General features: G+C 45.2%; 1 long non-coding RNA gene across 1 annotated transcript; it reads left to right on the top strand.

Moving 5' to 3' along the window:
- The first annotated feature begins 2288 nt into the window (after positions 1 to 2288).
- LOC139835442 (uncharacterized) lies at positions 2289 to 3065 on the top strand. Its single transcript, XR_011751194.1, has 3 exons — positions 2289 to 2439; positions 2520 to 2624; positions 2726 to 3065. It is a non-coding gene; the product is annotated as an uncharacterized lncRNA (long non-coding RNA).
- Positions 3066 to 7408: the final 4343 nt, after the last annotated feature.

The following is a 7408-nucleotide window of genomic DNA, read 5'->3' as shown; positions in this document are numbered from 1 at the left end:
CAAACAGCGGTCGAATGGTTTCATGTATTGTCCATGTAGTTCCTGTAAGAATATGAAGGATTACTCTACCTCGAAGACCCTTCACGTCCACCTGTTGGAGAACGGTTTCATGCCCAGCTATAATTGTTGGACCAAGCACGGAGAAAGAGGGGTTATATTGGAAGACAACGAAGAAGAAGAGGATAGTGACAACTATCCCTTATTCACTGAAGACGGTGGTAGTAGAATGGGGGAAGACGAAGCTGAAGAAGAGCCCATTTTCGATGAGCCGATTTTTGATGACCCGGATGACGATTTGGGTCGGGCCATTCTTGATGCGAAGATGAACTGCGAAAATGAAAAGGAGAGGTTGAAGTTGGAGAAAATGTTAGAGGATCACAACAAACTGTTGTACCCAAATTGCGAAAATGGTCAGAAAAAGCTGGGTACCACGCTGGAATTGCTGCAGTGGAAGGCAGAGAATGGTACTTCTGACAAGGGATTTGAAAAGTTGCTGAAAATAATAAAGAAGATGCTTCCAGGGGAGAACGTGTTGCCCTCTAGCACGTACGAAGCAAAGAAGGTTGTCTGCCCTCTAGGATTAGAGGTGCAGAAGATACATGCATGCATCAATGACTGCATCCTCTACCGCGGGGAGTACGAGAATTTGAATGCATGCCCGGTATGTAGTGCATTGAGGTATAAGATCAGGCGAGATGACCCTGGCGATGTTGAGGGTGAGTCCACCCCCAGGAAGAGGGTTCCTACGAAGGTGATGTGGTATGCTCCTATAATACCACGGTTGAAACGTTTGTTCCAGAACAAAGAGCATGCCAAGTTGTTGCGATGGCACAAAGAGGACCGTAAGAAAGATGTGATCTTTGAGACACCCCGGCGACGGGTCGCGGTGGAGAAAAATCGACAGAGAGTTCAAGTCATTTTCAGATGACGCAAGGAACTTAAGATTTGGTCTAAGTACAGATGGCTTTAATCCTTTCGGGGAGCAGAGCTCCAGTCATAGCACCTGGCCAGTGACTCTATGTATCTATAACCTTCCTCCTTGGTTGTGCATGAAGCGGAAGTTCATTATGATGCCAGTGCTCATCTAGGGCCCGAAGCAACCCGGCAACGACATTGATGTGTACCTGAGGCCATTGGTTGAAGAACTTTTAGAGTTGTGGCGTGACGAAGGTGTACCTGTGTGGGATGAGCACGAACAAAAGGAATTTAACCTACGAGCGTTGTTATTTGTAACCATCAATGATTGGCCTGCTCTTGGTAACATTTCAGGGCAGTCAAACAAGGGATACAATGCATGCACACACTGTTTAGGTGAGACTGATAGTAATTATTTGGGAAACAAGAATGTGTACCTGGGGCATCGTCGATTTCTTCCAAAACAACATCACGTAAGAAAGATGATCGAGGCGACAAAACCCGTTCAATCGGGTATCAGGGAGATAAAAGGGATACACAGTGTCTACCAGCTCGGACAACAACCCGTTCAATCGGTCGCCCCTCTCAAGGTGTTTGACGGGAAGACCGTTCAAAGTTCTCGACAAGACGCAACTGATTACGCCTTAGCTGAACGAGCATATCAGTTTGTTCAAGGGAAAGATTTGGTCGAGAATCTCAGGAAGGTACCAACATGTATGCGTAACTTGCATTCGTGGTACCTTGAGGCCTCAAAGGAAGGGATCGAGACTATCATGGTGCGAGTTAGGGAAGAGCACTACTTCCAGGAGTACTGTGTGAACGTTGACTTCGCCGAACTCTTTCAGTTATACAATCTCCGGGCCCTCGACAAATCAATCATCAGTTGCTATTGTCTGTAAGTGATTTATTTATTTAATTTGAGAAGTCGTTCATTGTCTGCAGATTATAATCTTTTGTGCGCTATATTATGCAGATCGAAGATGCTCGAATGCAAAAGGAACGATATCACAGACATTGGGTTCATTGACCCGCACACAATGCATGTTAAAACCATAGAGAATCCCCTCTATAACAAGGATACACCGCAGACTTTGCTAAGGTTTTTGAAGCGACAACGTGACAAAAAGCTAATACTTTGGCCTTACAACTTCGAGTGAGTCTTACTGTCTTATAACACATTATATTTTGCTCACCATATGTCAAAAATTTAACTAATGACTTATATATATGACACTACATATTGAAACGTGCGTAGGTTTCACTTTATTCTTCTCGTCATCAATTTGGAAATTGGAGAAGTTGAAGTCTTGGACTCACTAAGCAAAAAAAAGGATCTATACGTGTCTTGTTTTTTAATGCTCAGAAGGTAATTTTAATTCTTATCGGTTTGTTTCGTTAATTTCCTGCTTTGAACTAATTGATGACTCTTTTATGCATTTTCTTTTGTCGAGCAGCGTATGGCAAACTTTCATCAAGGAAGATACGTCCCGTGAATGGACACCGAAGCTGCGATGGCGTGCGAAAGTAAGTAGTACTACCTAGGTCCACACACCTTTTAATTATCATACTTGACTATTGTTTGATTGAATTATATTCTTGTAAAGAAATGCCCGCAACAACCTCCGGGGACCGATCTCTGTGGATTCTTCGTTTGCGAGTACATCCGCAGAATTGTCAGCGAGAGAACGAATAATGAAAGAAATAAAGAGGTACAAAAACAATCTTCACAAATTTGTTTTGTTATCATAAGTTGTGCTGAGTTTCAGTAATAGTTGTTTCATGTATTCATTTGTATCTTATTCTTTTATAGTTGGCAAGAAAGCGGAACAAGCTCTCAATCGATGACCGCTTCATAGCAATAGGCGAGGAATTGGCGGGATTTTTCCTTCGGGACGTCATACCACCACTCGCAGAGTACCACTATGAATGAAGATGTACATGTTACATATATAGTTGACTCGAAGAGTACCACTATGCTACATGTAATAGACATATATAGAGTACGCCTCGGAGAGTACCACTATGCATGAAGATCGATCTTCATGCATAGTGCTACTTAATTTGCGATCTTATGCAATAACATGTGTGTTATATTATATGCACCAACTTGCTATGCATCATCTTGATCTTCATGTACTACCTAAACCCAAACGCGTTTCTGGTGCATCGACGCGATATGAAACAAACCGATATCCCTAAACCCCTCCAAAAACCCTAAAAAACCAATTCTCTGCCGCGGCAGAGATTTGGGCAAATTTCCTGCCGCGGGTGGGAACCTTTGGTACCGGTTCGTATTACCAACCGGTACCAAAGCTCCTTGGCCCTGAGCTCTCCTGGTGGCCCACGTGGAGGGCCTTTTATACCGGTTCGTAAGCAACCGGTACGAAAGGGGGGGGCCTTTAGTGCCGGATAATTAATACCGGTTGCTCAACCGGTACTAAAGCCCCTCTGGAACCGGTACTGATGAGAGATTTTCTACTAGTGTAGGTGTGATCGGTGCTAGACGGATTAGAGGCTCAGTCCGTTTCTAGACGAAGCGAAGGGGGCGATGATGTCGGACTCCCCATGGCAGCCGTACAACCTCGTCGTCGATTAGTTCCACGGCGGTGCACGGTCCGTCGCCTGTTCCACGTGCCTACATAGTGTAACGTGACGGACGGGAGATCGAGCCACGTAAGATCCATAACCCCATTAGAGGCACGTAGAGATCTGTCGAACCTTCATCACCTCGACTACAACACATGGCGAGATCTCCACTGATCGGGGGTATGCGGAGGTTCGGGTGACTGGCGCGACGGTCCCGGTGTGGGATGAGGACGAAATCATGGAGGAGTATTGTAGCTAGATCTGGGTTATTCCTTCATAGTCTCCACAACCGTCTAGGATTCTAGCCCAGAACCACCACCCCACCTTGTATAGATTCGGCGGGAGCTTGCCGCCATCGATTCCAAGCTTTGGATTGTCATCCGGTTTGATTTGGTGAGAAAAGATCCGAACAGAAGTTGTTTAGCTTTTCGAGAAACCACTGAAGCAGAGTTCATGGGAAGCGGATGTTCGTCGAGGTTGTGAAGATGCTAGGAGGTCAAAAAGGTTAGGGGGCTCCGGGTGGTGGCGGTGATCCTCCGCCGCGCCAACCCAGGCAATACCAGCAACAACGTCGAAATCTGTACCAGTATAATCGACCACAACAAGCATGCCCTCAGGACAATATGTCGGGATAGCAGGGGCAGGGTGTTACGGTATCTGCTCCACCTCTAGCTCAAGGAGGAGGCCATTCAGGAGGTGTGCCTCTGACCGTCAACCACCCACCACACGATGCCAATTGTTCGTCACCGCTCCCAATTGGAAACCACATGGACCAAGCTTAAGCCCCAATTTAGGCAGGTTAGTGGCTTTCTATAACTGCAGTGAGCTGGGACATTTCGAGGGGAACTGTGTGAAGGATAGCATATGTTTCATATGCAACGTTTCTGAATATCACAAGAAAAATATCTTGATCATAGAGTGGTTGTGATGAGGAAAAGGTTTTATCTCCTATAGTTTTGTAAGGGTATATTGTCCCTATGTGTGGTTTTGGTAATTAGTGACAACCCCTATGGACTAATGTTTTCATTGAGTTTATATGAAGGAATATTCCATAGATACTACTTGTAGTTCATGTGTTGGATTCAATATGGATGCCATGAAGATAAAAGATATACCTTGAGTATTGGCATCAAGATCATCAATTTGAAGACATATATGTGATATGATCAAGAAGAAGAAATGAAGAATGAGTTCTTATGTGGAGCTCAATATTAGCCATGCTCTGGCTTATGTGATAAGCAATGAATGATCAAGATCTTGAGTGCTTGATTTCAAGTGAAGAATTCAAGTTATGGCTCTAAGGCGGTGTCATGATAGTCTCATGAGTTGAGCTATGGTTGACTAAAATTTAGAGCATGCAAACAAATGAAGAATTCTTTATACACCTCAAGATAGTATGATAGAGCATGAGAAGATAAAAGGTTGACCAATACAAAGAATGAAGAATAGATTCAAGATTGGTCAACACATGAAGCATGAAGAATGTGCCACGAGAAGTCATGTGGTATGGTAAGCCGTGTCAATTATGCTTTATGAACTAACCCATCATATATGTTCCCTTGTGTTGTCTATGTGGGTTAGGTATCTTTCCATGAGTATGCATCAAAAGTGAGATCTCATATAGCCCATGAGAGGATGACGTCAAGTGGTGATCGGCATCAAGGTTGAGTTGGGCAAGTTCAAGTTGAGCATCTCAAGAGGATCATATGCTTGAAGCTTGCCGTCCATTTGGTGATAATGGACATGTGAAGATGTGCATCAATGGAGCTTTCCCATCATGGTGTATGGGGGAGCATTTGTGAGTTTTCACGAAGTAACGATGATCAAGTAAGGCATTCCGGCTTGAGTGAGACTTGAAGAGTTATCATAAAGATCAAGCGGCATGCGCAAGGCAAAGGTATGGCCTTGCTAGGTTTTCCTTTTACCGGTCTCAAGGTGGTTGTTGGGAGACCGGATTATAGTATTATCAAGAGGGGCTTTCGGTTGGGTAACTTGATCACATCGTCTTAGTGAGCTCAACCCTTTGCATAGTTTGCATATCCCTATTACTTCTTGGTGTTTCTCTGTGTGAGGTTCTTGAGGTTGTTGCTAGCTTTACAACAAGCCCAAGTTCATCAAAAACGGAATCCGCATGCATCTTCTATTGCGTTTTCGAGTTTGGATGTCTTCACCGTTTCTTGATGGTGGGAGACTCCCTCTCTAGTATCATCTAAAAATATCTTATGAGGAGTTTCTTCACCGTTTTTGTTGGGGTTCTATTTGTCATTCTCTTTCCAACAAAATTGGTTTCATGTCAACCGGAGTTCAGGAGCATTTTCTATTTTTTTAAAAAAGAAAAGATTTTCAGGAGTCCTGCAGCCCCGCACCGCCGGGCTTCCCGCCGGCCCGCCCGATGGAAACCGGGTGCTGGGCTCGTGCACACCGGGCCTACTCCAGGGGGTCACCAGGCCCACGTTCGGCACCACGCCCGGTGGCCGCCGGACCGGCCGGCCCAGCGCCCGGTCGACCGGCCCTCCCGCCGGTTGGGCCCCTTTGGCCTGATGCGCGGCCTGCTTGCCCCGCCCGCCCTGTCAGCCGGCGCTGCCGGCTTGTGCGCCGGCCCGTCCGGCGCCCAGCCCGGTGGACCGGCCGGCTAGCCGGCTGGGTCATTTTTCTGCCTGTTATTTTCCCCAAAGGTTATATTTTCCCTTGGGCTATAAATAGGCCTTCTTCCACCTTGGGCTGTGTAAGTTCTTACTCTCTCTCTCTCTCCTCCATTGTTGACTTTGAAGAACTTGCCCTATCTCTTGATTCCCCCCATGATTCTTGCTCATTCTTGAGGGATCTAAGAGAAGAGATCTAGATCTACAATCCCCACCTATCCATTTCTCCTATAACTGAGGAGAACCCTTTGGATCTAGATCTCGGAGTCATTTGTTGATCTCCCCCTTGTTCTTCCTCTCTAATCTCATTCTACCATCTGTTGCGTTGGTGAGATTTGAGTGTGAAGGATTTGAACACCTCTGTTGTTCTTGCTTTGCATCATTGCATGGTGTTGAGCTCTCCACCCCGATTAGTTTGAGTGAGAGACCGTGAGCTTGTTACTCTTGGAGGGTGACCTCCTAGTTGGCTTGGTTGGTGTCCCGGTGACCTCTTCGTGGAAGATTGTGAAGGGGCCCGGGCTTCTCCTTCGTGGAGCATGTGAAGTGGTTGTAGAGCATGCCATCTTCGGAGTGGAGGAAAAGCTAGCCATAAGGAAAGGGCTATTTCTTTGTGGGATAGGCTCGGAGAATAAGGTGAGCCTTCGTGGTGTTGGGGAATCCTTCGTGTGACCCCCACCTCTCCAAACGTGACGTATCTTCTTGCAAAGGAAGGAAACACGGGAATACATCTTCGTCTCCGCGTGTCTCGATTATTTCTATACCCGAGCTTACTTTCCTTGTGATAGCCATCATGCTTGAAGTACATATATCTTACTATCACTTGTTGTTCATATATATATTGTGTCTATATTGCTTAGCTCTAAGTTGTTGTTGTTGCACTTAGTTGAGCCTAGCATATTTAGGTTTTGTGCTTGTAAAATAAACGTTTATTTTAATTCCGCATTCTTACAAGCCAAATCCGTAAGATTTTTTAAAACGCCTATTCACCCCCCTCTAGACGACATCTCGTCCTTTCAAGTTTGAAATTGAATAAGGTCAGAGGCCGGTTGGAACTAATGCTTGTATTGATGCCCGCTAAAGCTTCTGAAACGTCAGGTCGATTTGTCTTCAATAGGAGATCTTCATATTTTGCTTCAATTAGCTCATAAATATCTTGAGACCTTCCAAAAATGATGGTTTCCTGAAATTCATAACTAAAAACAAGGTTTCGCTTGGATTGCGATATTAACATTAGTTGAAGCACGGAATTCAATGAAAAACCAATG

Source organism: Lolium perenne, chromosome 1 (assembly GCF_019359855.2).
Source record: "Lolium perenne isolate Kyuss_39 chromosome 1, Kyuss_2.0, whole genome shotgun sequence".
Classification (NCBI taxonomy): domain Eukaryota; kingdom Viridiplantae; phylum Streptophyta; class Magnoliopsida; order Poales; family Poaceae; genus Lolium; species Lolium perenne.
This window is presented reverse-complemented; position numbering and strand designations above follow the sequence as displayed.